The sequence below is a fragment of the Neophocaena asiaeorientalis genome, unplaced genomic scaffold, assembly GCF_003031525.2.
Source record: "Neophocaena asiaeorientalis asiaeorientalis breed wild unplaced genomic scaffold, Neophocaena_asiaeorientalis_V1.1 scaffold320, whole genome shotgun sequence".
NCBI classification, from domain to species: Eukaryota; Metazoa; Chordata; class Mammalia; order Artiodactyla; family Phocoenidae; genus Neophocaena; species Neophocaena asiaeorientalis.
Window position 1 is genome coordinate 700,310 of NW_020174826.1, and position 14,593 is coordinate 714,902.

Here is a 14,593-nt window from a genome sequence, read left to right on the forward strand (position 1 = left end):
AATATTATAAAAATAGATAGTGGTAATGGTTGCATAAGTCTGTGAATATACTAAAAAAATAACCTCTGAATTAAATACTGTAAAAAGGCAAGTTTTATGATAAGTGAATTATATCTCAATTAATTTATAAAAATATAATTATGATCACATTTAGAATAATATAAATTTGTCAATTCATGAAAGCAACATACATCAAGAGAAAATCATTGACTAGAGTCATGTGACATATAAAATTAGGAAAATTTTGATGCAGTTCCAGTCTAGATGTTATTAATTTTAAGGGTAGATAACTGATTATCAAAAAAGAGAATATGTGGGGCTTCCCTGGTGGTGCAGTGGTTGAGAATCCGCCTGTCAATGCAGGGGACGAGGGTTCGAGCCCTGGTCCGGGAGGATCCCACATGCCGCGGAGCAACTGGGCTGGTGCGCCATGGCTGCTGAGCCTGCGCTCTAGAGCCCCCGAGCCACAACTACCAAAGCCCGCGCACCTGGGGCCCGTGCTCCGCAACAGGAGAGGCCACCGCAATGAGAAGCCTGTGCACCACAGTGGGAAGTGGCCCCCGCTCACTGCAACTAGAGAAAGCCCGCTTGTAGCAGCGAAGGCCCAATGCAGCCAAAAATTAAAAAAATGAATAAATAAATTTATTTAAAAAAAAAGAAAATATGTGACCAAATCAGCTTTCATAAGCAAATAATTGCCAATCTAGCTTAAAATTTGAGAGTCACTTTAGTAAGCAATTTAAAAATATTATTTATTATCTTTAGTAAACAAGACCATTATTTCATGGTAAATGAAGAGAAACCCACTCAATCCAAAAGTTAAGCTAATATAAATATATTCTGTCTTTTATAAGAAGATGTTGTTATTTTTACTCTCACAGGTAAATCTATTTTTAAAAGACCCAAATAATACTATCTGTGACTCTTTAGAATAGGACATGGTGCACAAGACGAGGACTGATTTCAGCTGATACCACTGGTATGACCATACTAGTGGTTAAAATAGTGAAATAGTCTGTACTTTCTTGTAAATAGCCTCCACCTCTACTAGCCTCTTAGTGCCTCCCTGCCTTCCAGTTGACCTGAACCGTACCCTAGATTCCAGCCTCAGATCTCTGTATAAAGCAAGTATAGGATTGAAAATCTGGTGTCCATACAATGCAGTTGTAAATAGTCAGAATATAACACCTGATTAGAAATAATAATCTGGCAAAAGCAACAGCTAATCAAAGCATAGCATTTGTAGCTTATAAATTGCTTCCACACATTTTTTTAAATTAAAGCATAGTCGATTTACAATATTATATTAGTTTCAGGTGTACAACATAGTGATTCATGTAATGCAAAGTTGTTTCAACAAATGAAAATCAATCAATGTCATACATCACATTAACACAATTAAAAACAAGATCATCTCAATTCAACACTGTTGACAAAATTCAACACTGTTTCAGTCATGACATTCAGCAAACTAGGAAGAAAATTACCTCATAATACATAATAAAGGCCATCTATGAAAAACCCACAGTTAACATCAAATTCTATGATGCAACTAAAGCTTTTCTTTTAAAAACAGGAACAAGATAAGGATGCCCATGTTTGCTACCTCTATTCAACACAGTACTGAAAGCCCTAATCAGAACAATCAGGTAAAAAAAATGAATAAATAAAAGTAATCCAAATTGGAAAAATAAATAAAAGTAATCCAAATTGGAAAGGAAAATATTTATAAAATTATCTCTGTTTGTAGATGGAATGATCTCATATGCACCAATACTAATGATTCCACATTTTTATAAAAAGCTGTTAGAACTAATTTAAAAATTCATCATTCCCTTATGAACATACAAAAATCAACATCAATATAATTTCATATTTTTACATGTAGTTGTCCAGTTTTCCCAGCACCATTTATTGAAGAGACTGTCTTTCCTCCATTTAACACCACACACAAAAATAAATTCAAAATGGATTAAAGACCTAAATGTAAGACCGGACACTATAAAACTCTTAGAGGAAAACATAGGCAGAACACTCTCTGACATAAATTGCAGTAATATCTTTTTCAATCCATCTCCCAGAGTAATGGAAATAAAAACAAAAATTAAAAAATGGGACCTAATTAAACTCAAAAGCTTTGGCACAAAAACGGAAACCATAAATGAAACAAAAAGACAACCCACGGAATGGGAGAAAATATTTGCAAATTAAGCAACTGATAAGGGATTAATCTCCAAAATATACAAACAGCTTATACAGCTCAATATCAAAAAAACAAAGAACCCAATCAAAAACTGGGCAGAAGATCTACATAGATATTTCTCCAAAGAAGACATACAGATGGCCAAGATGCACATGAAACTGTGCTCAGCATCACTAATTATTAGAGAAAATCAAAACTACAATGAGGTGCCACCTCACACCAATTAGAATGGCTATCATCAAAAAATCTACAAACAATAAATGCTGAAGAAGGTGTGGAGAAAAGGTAACCCTCCTACACTGTTGGTGGGAATGTAAATTGGGACAGTCACTATGGAGAACAGTATGGAGATTCCTTAAAAAACTAAAAATAGAGCTACCATATGATCCAGCAATCCTACTCCTGGGCATATATCCAGAGAAAACCATAATTTGAAAGGATACATGCGCCCCAATGTTCATTGCAGCACTATTTACAATAGCCAGGACATGGAAGCAACCTAAATGTCCATCAACAGAAAAATGGATAAATAAGATGTGTTACATATACACAATGGAATATTACTCAGCCATAAAAGAATGAAATAATGCCATTTGCAGCAACGTGGGGGGACCTAGAGATTGTCATACTGAGTGAAGTAAGTCAGACACAGAAAGACAAATATCATATGATACCACTTACATGTGGAATCTAAAAACATGGGTACAAATGAACTTATTTACAAAACAGAACTAGAGTCACGGCTATAGTAAACAAACTTATGGTTACCTGGGAATAAGGGGTGGAGGGATAAATTAGGAGATTGGGATTGACATATACCCACTACTATATATAAAATAGATAACTAATAAGAATCTACTGTATAGCACAGGGAACTCCATTCAGTACTCTGTAATGGCCTATATGGGAAGAGAATCTAAAAAAAAGAGTGGATATATGTATATGTATAACTGACTCACTTTGTTGTACAGCAGAAACATTGTAAATTAACTATACTCCAATAAAAAAGATTAGATAATTAAAAAATCAACACAAAAAATCAGTTGTGCTTCTGTACACTAACAATGAATAATCTGAAAAGGAAATTAAGAAAACAATGATATTGAAAAGAATAAGATACTTAAGAATTAACCACAATGATGAAGACTTGTACATTGAAAACTATAAAGCATTACTGAAGGAAATTAAAGAAGACAAATAAAAAGAAAAGCATCCTGGGTTTATGGATTGGAAGACAATATTGTTAAGAAACCAATGCTACCCAAAATGATCGACAGATGCACTGAAACCCTTATTAAAACCCAATGACGTTGAGGTTTATCCCGATGGGGCTTTTTCTGTAAACCTACATCGTTGGAAACGCCTCATAGATTAACTGTGTGGTTTCCTTTACTCATAGAACTACCTGTTAGATCTGTGGGAAAGAACTACAAGACAGAGCTGCCAAGTAAGCTATGAAAAACCTAACGAACTTTTTATCTTAGGTATTGGCATATCCCAATGATCTGTACTGTTCTAGGGTGTGATGGCTTAGGAGTGAATATGATTTGAACCTAATACATTTTTAGAGGGTGTCAAATTCAGAACCAGGCAGATCCATCTCCTGACCCTAAATATGGTCCTAAAGTAAATCACTTGAGGAAATTGGATCCTAAAGATTACAGGTGAAGAATTTTGAAGTGTGTCCATATTTGATTGGAGATCAAAGAAGCCTAACTAAAAGAATTGTGGGCTGACTCACATGATAACTTCTTTTTGAAAGGGCTATTTTATCTTGAAGATTTATGAGTTTGGAGGAACTAAGATGATTGGCAGTGGAAAGAATCAGAATGTGTGAAATTCCTTAAAAATTTATTGACTTAAATAACTTTGTGTTACACATAATAAAAAAAACCCTTTACTTTAAAAAAAAAAAAAAAACCCAATGACTTTTTTTTTGCAGAATTGAAAAATCCATCCTAAAATTCATATGGAATATTAAGGGATCTTCAATCGCCAAACCAACTAGAAAAAGAGCAAAGCTGGATTTCAAAACTTACTACAAAGCTACAGTAATCAAAAGAGTGTGTTACAGGCATAAAGACAGACATATAGACCAATGGAATAGAATGGAGAGCTCAGAAATAAACCCTCACATTTATCTGCTTCTGTTAAAACTTCTTAGAAGCTTCTTAGAAAATATCCCTGGGTTAAAATAGTCCATAACATTTATTTATACTTTTGGTTTACAGGATTAATACATAAAAATACATTCATGTTCTATTGGTCCAATAACTGTGTTGTGGCTATATTGCCAATAATAACCTTTCTTGTCTCAGTAGCCTAGCTGGTAATGGTATACAAGGTCAGGTAGATGGGTCAGGGTTCAAATCTTGCAGAAGAGTAGGATTTATATTAACTATGTGTACCAAGGAAGAGTTCTATAGTTAGAGAACAAGACAGAGGACAAGTTGAGAAGGGGATCTCATGATGCATGTTGTGTTAATACAGGCATACCTTGGAGATATTGTAGGTTTGGTTCCAGACCACTGCAATAAAGTGAATATTGCAATAAAGTAAGTCAGGTTTTTTTCAGTTTCCTAGTGCATATGAAAGTAATATTTTACATTATGGTGTAGTTTATTAAGTGTGCAATAACATTATTTCTAGAAAACAATGTGATACCTTAATTTAAAAACATTTTATTACTAAAAAAAATGCTAACTGGGACTTCCCTGGTGGCACAGTGGTTAAGGATCTGCCTGCCAATGCAGGGGACACGGATTCGAGCCCTGGTCCGGGAAGATCCCACAGGCTGCGGAGCAACTAAGCCAGTGTGCCACAATGACTGAGCCTGTGATATAGAGCCACAACTACTGAAGCCTGTGAGCCACAACTACTGAAGCCTGCACACCTAGAGCCCGTGCTCCGCAACAAGAGAAGCCACTACAATGAAAGCCTGTGCACCGCAACGAAGAGTAGCCCATGCTCACCGCAACTAGAGAAAGCCCGCACACAGCAATGAAGACCAAACGTAGCCAAAAATAAATAAATAAATAAATGTATATTTTAAAATGCTAGCCATCATCTGAGTCATTAGCAAATCACAGTGGTTTTGCTGGTGGAAGGTCTTGCCTCCATGCTGATGGCTATGACTCATCAGGGTTGTGGTTGCTGAAGGTTAAGGTAGCTGTAGCAATTCCTTAAAATGAGGCAACAAGGAAGTTTGTCACATCAATTGATTCTTCCTTTCACAAACAAGAACTCTATAGCATGCAATGACACTTGATAGCATTTTACCCACAGTAAAGTTTCTTTCAAAATTGGAGTCAATCATCCTAAACCTTGCTGCTGCTTTATCAACTAAGTTCATGTAATATTTTAAATCTTTTGTCATTCCAACAATCTTCACAGCATCTTCACCAGGAGAAAATAACATCTCAAGAAACCACTTTTGAGCTTCCCTGGTGGCGCAGTGGTTGAGAGTCCGCCTGCCGATGCAGGGGACACGGGTTCGTGCCCCGATCTGGGAAGATCCCACATGCTGCGGAGTGGCTGGGCCCGTGAGCCATGGCCACTGAGCCTGTGCGTCCGGAGCCTGTGCTCCGCAATGGGAGAGGCCACAGCAGTGAGAGGCCCGCAGTATCCATAAGAAGCAACTCTTCGTCCATTAAAGTTTTACCATGAGATTGCAACAGTTCAGTCCCATCTTCAGGCTCCATTTCTAATACTAGTTCTCTTGCTATCTCCACCACATCTGCTGTTACTTCATCCACTGAAGTGTTGAACCCCTCAAAGTTATCCATGAGGGTTGGAATCAACCTCTTTCAAACTCCTGTTAATGTTGATATTTTGATCCCTTCCTATGAATCGCAAATGTTCTTAATGGCATCTACAATGGTGAATACTTTCCAGATGTTTTCAACTTACTTTGTGCATATCCATCAGAGGAAGCACTATTTATGGGAACTATAGCTTTACAAAATATTTACCTTAAGTAATAAGACTTTAAAGTCAAAATTACTCCTTAATCCATGGACTTCAGAATGGATATTGTATTATCATGTATGAAAACAACATGAATCACATTGTCCATCTCCAAAAGAGCTCTGGGTGACCTGGTGTACTGTCAATAAGCAGTAATATTTTGAAAGGAATCTTTGTTTCTGAGCAGTAGCTCTCAACAGTAGGCTTAAAATATTCAGTAAACCATGTTGTAAACAAATGTGCTTTGTTTGTTCTAGTTTTAGAGCAGAGTGGATTCAGCAGAATTCTTAAGGGCTCTAGGATTTTCAGAATGGTAAATGAGCCTTGGCTTCAACTTAAAAGTCACCAGCTGCATTATGCACTACCAAGAGAGTCAACCTATCCTTTGATGCTCTGAAGCCAAGAATTGACTTCTCTCCCCTACCTATGAAAGTCCTAGATGGTATCTTCTTCCAGTATAAAGCTGTTTTGTCTACATTGAAAATCTATTAATTAGTGTAGCCACATTCATTAATTATCTTAACTAGGTCTTCTGTATAACTTGGTAGAGATTCTACATCAGCATTTGCTGCTTCTCCTTGCACTTTTATTTATTTATTTATTTATTTTTTGCTGTACGCGGGCCTCTCACTGTTGTGGCCTCTCCTGTTGCGGAGCACAGGCTCCGGACACGCAGGCCCAGCAGCCATGGCTCACGGGCCCAGCCTTTCTGCGGCATGTGGGATCTTCCCAGATCGGGGCACGAACCCGTGTTCCCTGCATTGGCAGGCGGACTCTCAACCACTGTGCCACCAGGGAAGCCACCCTTGCACTTTTATGTTATGGAGATGGCTTCTTTCCTTAAACTACATGAACCAACTTCTGCTAGCTTCAAACTTTTCTGCTACAGGTTCCTCACCTCTCTCAGCCTTCGAAAAATTGAAGAGTTAGGGCCTTTCTCTGGATTAGGTTTTGGCTTAAGGGAATGTTGTGGTTGGTTTGATTCTTCTATCTAGACTATTAAACTCTCTCCAAATCAGCAACAAGGCTGTTTCGCTTTCATATCATTCATGTGTTCACTGGAGTAGCACTTTTAATTTACTTCAAGAACTTTTCCTTGGCTATTTGGTGCAAGAGGCTTAGCTTTCAGCCTATCTCAGCTTTCAATATGACTTCCTAAGGCATGATTTCTAGCTTTTGATTTAAAGTTAGTGATGTGTGCCTCTTCCTTTCACTTGAACACTTAGGGGTCATTGTAGGCTTATTAACTGACCTAATTTCAATGTTGTTGTGTCTCAGAAAGTAGGGAGGCCCAAGAAGAGGGAAAGAGATGGGGAAGGGTTGGTCAGTGGAGCAGTCAGAACAAATGCATCTATTGATTAAGTGTGTCATTTTATGTGGCACAGTTCAAGGCACCCCAGAACAATTACAAAATAACATCAAAGATCACTGATCACAGATTACCATAACAAATATAAAGAAAAAGTTTGAAATATTGTGAGAATTACCAAAATAAGACACAGGGACATGAAGTGAGCAAATGCTTTTGGAAATATGGTGCCAATAGACTTGCTCAAAGCAGGTTTGCCACAAAATTTCAATTTGTAAAAAACACAATTATCTGGGAAGTGCAGTAAAATAAGTTATGCCTATATGTCACTGGGCATTTTGTTGGATGTGGCTGGGTTGTTCCATGAGGGAGGAGTTTGAAAAGAGAAGCTTGGTGAAACACTATAAAAAACAGGTGGGGAACATGTTAATGTAGGCTCTTTACAAAGTGTCTTGCTTGTTTGGAAGCAATGAGATCATGTGTTGTAACCAAGCAGGACACATCATCCCCACCCTGCCATGTCCTCCACATTGTATGTAGAAAAACTTTAGCCTCCTAGGACTTATCCGAGTTCCAATGAGTAAATTTATTCAGAGAAGTGAGAAAATGCATAAGGAAAGGAAAACAGTCAAGCAAGACAAAATAATAATTGTTTTGCCAATAAACAAAGTCAAGGACCTGTAGTTCCTCCTCAAGGGCTATAGATAATATTCTGAGCCATATCCTTTGAGCTGTTTTACAGATAGTGAAACCCCCACCATGTGGAAGAAGTTAACTCTATGTTGCCCACAAACATGTAGACCCCAGACCAGTTGGAACCAGAAAGTTGATGGTGTTGATTCCCAATTATCTCACCACCAACCAGACAGAAGAATGTACACAATCTGATCTTGCACCCCACAACCCCTCCTCCCTCACCCTCTCTTTAAAAACCTTTCTCTGAAAGTCTTTGGGGAGTTCAGGCCTTTTAAGCACTAGCTGCCTAGACTCCTTGCTTGTTACCCTGCAATAAGCCCTGCACTTTCCTTCACCACACCCAGTGTCAGTAGATTGGCTTTACTGTGTGTGGGCAAGTGGACTCAAGTTTGGTTCAGTAACAGTGTGGCTCTCTACCACTTAGTGGTTGGGTGTAGTAGCACCATAATGGGGATACTGAGTATCTAATTAACCCCCCTACAGCTATCCCATCTCCCAGAGTTAATAGGTGATGCTTCCCTTGAATTTTGTTATATAGAGGTATGAGAGCTGTAGACCACAAGAAGTATGGGCTGCTATTTGGAGAGGTTTTTGTAGGTATGACTCCCACACTTACCTGTCCTTGGCTGGTGCTTACCTACTGGCTGATCCAGCCCAGCTGAATGAGGTGTCAATTTCATAAGATATAAGTAATGTTTTTCCTACCTTTAAATCAGTGACCATTGGTCAGACAGCTACAAAAGAAAAAAAAATGACCCTTCTCCTGTTGCTTGGCAATATGACATCTTTATTTGAAAATTCTCAGCAGAATGTGGCAGAAATAGTATACTCACAAAAAGAAAAGCCAGTGCTATGTTTATAGTGGGTTTTGTTACTATTTCCATTCCTTTAACAAAGATAGAAGTGAAAGGTACTGGTGCTGTAAAAAGATAAGAATCTGCAATGTCCAATGTACAATTAGTCAAGATTTGGATAACATTATAGCCATTCAAAATGGGACAGGAAAATATGAGCACAACACTGAGGTTAAAGAAGAAGTAAGGAAAACCATGAAAAGCTTAAGACAACATTTGGAAGAACCAAATGCAACACCATCACAGGTACTTTGAAGAACTCTTTGTGGTATTGAGATGCTATAGGAAAGAAACTGATTAAAGAAGCAAGTAAATAGAACTCAAAATAAACATCAACCTCAAAACCCAACTTAATTGTATTGAACTGAAATTCCAGAGGAGTATAATTCCAGACACAGAGAACAATTTCTTATGCATTATTCCAGTGTTTGAGATGACAAAAGAATTCTTATTTACACAACTCATGACAATATACAACATTAAATGCCAGTACCTCATTATTCAGTGATGGCAACTTCAAGATGGCACCAACAGAGTTCACTCAGTTATTTACTACACATGCTGTAGTGTTGGGTTATACTATGCCATTGATTTATGCATTAACAATGGAAATGCGAGATGACACTTACAGATATATATATATATATATACATATTTCATATATATATACATATATATTTCATATATATATATGAAAGTTCTTGAATTTGCATGGGAAAGAAATCTTGATATTATCTCTTCAGTGTGTGTGATGAATTTCAAGATTGCAAATATGAATGCAATCTCAAATGCAATTTGACTATTCCTACCAAATGCACAACTAAAAATGCTTGTTTCACTTTTCACAATCATTTTGACAAAAAATATCTTCTTTGAGTCTAACACATGAGTGTATGACAATGGAAAGTAACATTGTACATGTGCATAAACATTGTTTAGACTTCCACTTATGTCTTTGGAAGATGTAAATGAAACTTTTGAGTATATTGTGGAGAATGCAGAAGAAAATTTAGATGAACTGATGGATTATGTTGAGAGAGTGTATGTCCATGGAAGGTATGGCGGAGAGAGAAAACAAGAAGCTCCAAGATTTCCACCAGAAACTTGGAATGTTTATACATCAGTACTGAACAGTGATCACAAGATGAATAATGCAATGGAAGACTAGCATAGCAAATTTCAAAAGCTGATGGTAGTGCATCATCGCTTAATGTGTCCTCACATAGTTTTCCTTTGTATATGCACACTCTTGGTGTCTCTTCTTTTAAGACCACAGTCCTATTGGATTAGGGCCCCATCCATATGACCTTAATTATCCTTAATTATCTTATTAACGACCCTATCTCCAAGTACAGTCACATTGGGTGTTATGACTTCCACACATGAATTTTGAGAGGACACCATTCAGTTCATAACAGACTCTTGCTTACCTTCACAAACCACCCCATGGCACCATCTTCCCAAATTGTTGACCAAATTCTATCGAACAATTCTTATGCTATCAACCTTACAAAATTACTTCTTATCTGGTAATAAAGTAACCATGATTATGTTGCTAACTAACAAGAAATTTTCAAGATAGTAAATTAGTTGAAAATACAGTGTATAGTTGTTCTCTGAGGAAAAAATGCAAATTCAATCATTCAATAAGAAAACGCAGATTGTTATACCTTTGCACAGTAACACATCCATCAGACCAGATAACTGCATATTCATGCATCGTTTGGTCTGTCAAAATAAAATTGTTATAACAAGACATCAATGTAGACTGCTTTGAAACTAAATACTTCATTTCAATAAATGTCTTGGCTTCTGCTATGATTCCATCTTACAATGCAATAACATTTTATTTGATCCACATCCTAATATTCTCCCTCTAATATTCTCTGTTAATTAAAGTTTAAGAACAATTGATTAATTAGATAGACAAAACAGATGCTTCTTCAGATCCATAGATTGTATACTTCAAGCTTATTTTCAGTCTTTGCCAGTTGTTTATGTCTAGCTTTCAGAAAATGGTAGGTTGCTATACTGTTGGTAGTGAATCATTGTTACATATTGTGCTTCATCTGAGTCACATTGACCTGAGGTTCATAGACACTGACTCACTCTTGTCACTTAGGACCTATTTAGTATTTTTTGCCCAACCCAAATCTTTAAAAATACTAAAGATATTATTCATCATATCCATTATGAAACTCTGGATTTGACAGTTGAAGTTAGCCAGTTATTTATATTAATATAGTTAAATTTCTAAAATTTACTTATTGAAAGGAATAAATACAGAAAATTATATTTTTCACAATTGACTTCTCACTATTGCAGCAAACTAAAAATATTTCTTTCTGGATGATTAAGTTTTTTGGGGAAAATTTTTTAATTTTTTTAATGTGTTTATCTTATATAAGATAACTTTTACTTTGTAACAAAACCAACATTACCACTAATAAAACATTGTTCTTTTATTAAATTTTAGAGTATTGGTAACAGATGCTTGCTGATCAAATAGTTTATTCACTTGATTCCTAAGAAATTATGTGATACTTCTGGAATGACCTGTTATCACAGAGAAATACCTAACAATGCATGCATATTACAATGGTGGGCAAATTGAAGAAATTTGATAGGTAGTAATAATTATAATAAAAATAGTGATTAAGATTCAAGGAAAACATGATTTTCCATATAAAAGTGGATTCAATTCCTGTATTTAATCAGAAATCACTCAACATACAATTATTGAGTGCCTACTATGTGCAACTCTCAGCAATAATCTCTGAGAATAAATAGTGCATCAAACAAAAACTATAAATATAGTTAACACAAAAAGAAGGCTCTTTTCTTCTGTTTACAGATTTTTTGGAACCCTATTTGCCCACATACAACATAAATTCAATTTGCATGATTTATAGCATAATACTTTGAGTGGGATTTTTTTTTTCCTTCAGTACTCCATGACCACCCCAATGCAAAATTACTACTAATATCTATTTTTTTCTCATATGGTTCCATCATTGCTGGAAAATGTTAAAGAGATCTGTTCCTGAATTCTTCTTGAGAATTCTGAAATTTGGCTCACTATTCTTCATTTACTCCTCCAGCACTTCCTAGAAGAGAAAACTTGAAGTTGTTGGCCAAAGGCAAGAATATAAAGTTAGGAAGAAGTTGTGCTCTTTCAACTCTTTTTAGCTCACTGGTATTTCACATACATTAAAAAAAGAGAGAGACAAAGAAAAGAAAAATGATAAGAGAAAGAAAGGAAAAGAAAAACCACTGTGTTAGCCCAGTTAAAAAAGTTTGAGAACAGTCAGCTCTATCACAGTTTTTCTTTGAGAAATTTAGAAAAAGAAGGTCAAAAAGGAAAAAGTCTCCATTCAATGTTATGTTTTGTAAATGTATTTCCCACAGGTTTTTCAGCTTTCCTATAGGAAAGAATCAGAGTTCATTGATTCAAATGGTCATCTCTGCCTATGGGATTAAAATCAGATGAACCTAGATCTTTTTCTTGGCTAAAAACCTCAAAAGAAAGGAGAAGGGATACAATGGTGGTTGACTACAGATGAGAAAAAGAATTGGTTTGATTCACAGCTTTTCTGTAGTTCAATGAAGAAAATTTTCTATTATTATTCCCTGAACTCAGCTCTGTATTGTATTACTAGGCTAAAATTATCTTTAGACATTTTAATATATATATATATATATGTATATATACATGAATGTTTCTATTAGAATTAAAATGCTCTTTGCAATTATTTGATATCAGTCTAGTTGGCTAGAATTATATACATCTATTTATCAATTTGGAGGTTAATCTCAAGTAAAATAAAGTAACATTAAATTACTAAAATTATTGCTTTGTGTTGGTTGAAGTGAACAATACAAGATAATTTGAAAATGAAGTGCAGAGGCTGTCTGGTGCAATTTCATGCAAACTGACTTAGAGTTTTGTTTTGAATATTAGGAAGCTGACCTAAATTGGGAAGCTACAGAGCTTTCTATGAACAATTGTGTATAGGTACATCAATTTATTATTGTTGATCTTTGAAAAATGAATATAAAGCTTAACTCAGGTGATTATACATACCAAATTTGAAGTTGATAATCATAAGGATATTTACTATGAAAACTTTGCCTCAAGACTTGGATGAGTCTCCACTGGATTGCTTCTTGTTAATATCAATCTCATTTCACAATGCCTAGAAACCCATGTCCTAAAGGAGATCTCCTTTTGGTTTTATTCCCATTTATTTTGTTAACTTACAGTTTTGACAAATACTATAAATTGACTTACTATACCTTCTATAAAATGGAAACAATAGCATTTGTTCTTTTCTTTGTTCCCATAGCATATATATAAAGTGATAATACGGAGAGTTTCTATAAGTACTTCCAAAAAATTGATAAGACTTCTCCCTGGGCACAAAAATAATCCTCCTTCAAAATAGTAAGCATAAATTGTAAAATCAACCATGATTTAACAAATATTAATTGTGCAATTTCTCTATATCAGACACTGTGATCAATGACATAAAAATGAAGAAGACAGTGTCCCTTTTCTCAAAAATTTTACCACCTAATAAGGGAAATAAATAAATATAAAGTGGTAAATTCTGTATCTATGGTGAGGCCCTCACTTCAAATCATAATTGTCAGTCTAATCTGAAGGTATCAAGAAGTAACTTGGTAAGATTTGATGTTTAAATAGAGTCTTGAAGGATGATTCTTCAAGCTCATCCACAAAAAATGAGGAGGAATTCTGTGTGCAAAGACACAGTGACATGAGATGGGAGTGTGTGAATGTGGTGCAGTATGGCTACACATTAAATGTATGTGTGAGGATTATATGAATCAGTACTCTTTTGATTGCAAGAGAAAGAAATACAGCTCAAATGAACTTAAACATATAAGGAAAATTTGTTGATTTAAATAACTAAACTACAAAAAGACAAAGATAGTCTTTAAGGCAGTGGGATCCAGAGACACAACTTCTATTAGGACTCAGTTTCTCCATCTTTGTCTCTTATCTCTTCTTTGTTTGTTATCTTATGGTTTGTTCCTTTTCACTATGCAGGGCTTTCTCTACAGTGCAAAGAACACAAGCACTGGGAGCTCGAGATTCACATTCTAACCTAACATCAAGAGAACAGAAAGCTTTTTTCTTTCTTCCAGCTACAGAATGAGAATTTCCAGGGAAGGAGTAATAATAAAATAGGTCAGTGTGAGTCTTATAAAAGGGAGCAAATATAATAGCTACAACCTTATTACAGATAAGATAGGTCATAGACCATTGAGAATTCTTTATGCTATGCAAAGTTTGGTTTTCATCCTTTATCTTAAAGGGCAGCAGTGAAGGGTTTTACATAGTGGAATAATAGATCAGGTTTCTATACTTAAATCACAGAGTATGATAGCAAGGGCTTCCCTGGTGGCGCAGTGGTTGAGAGTCCGCCTGCCAATGCAGGGGACGCGGGTTTGTGCCCTGGTCCGGGAAGATCCCACATGCCGCAGGGCGGCTGTGTCCGTGAGGCATGGCTGTTGAGTCTGCGCGTCTGGAGCCTGTGCTCC

At 36.0% G+C, this 14,593-nt stretch overlaps 1 non-coding gene across 1 annotated transcript; it reads left to right on the plus strand.

Annotated features, from left to right (window-relative positions):
* Positions 1–3,512: 3,512 nt before the first annotated feature.
* LOC112410025 (small nucleolar RNA SNORA18) lies at positions 3,513–3,643 on the plus strand. The gene has a single exon (XR_003005305.1). It is a non-coding gene; the product is annotated as a small nucleolar RNA SNORA18 (small nucleolar RNA).
* Positions 3,644–14,593: the final 10,950 nt, after the last annotated feature.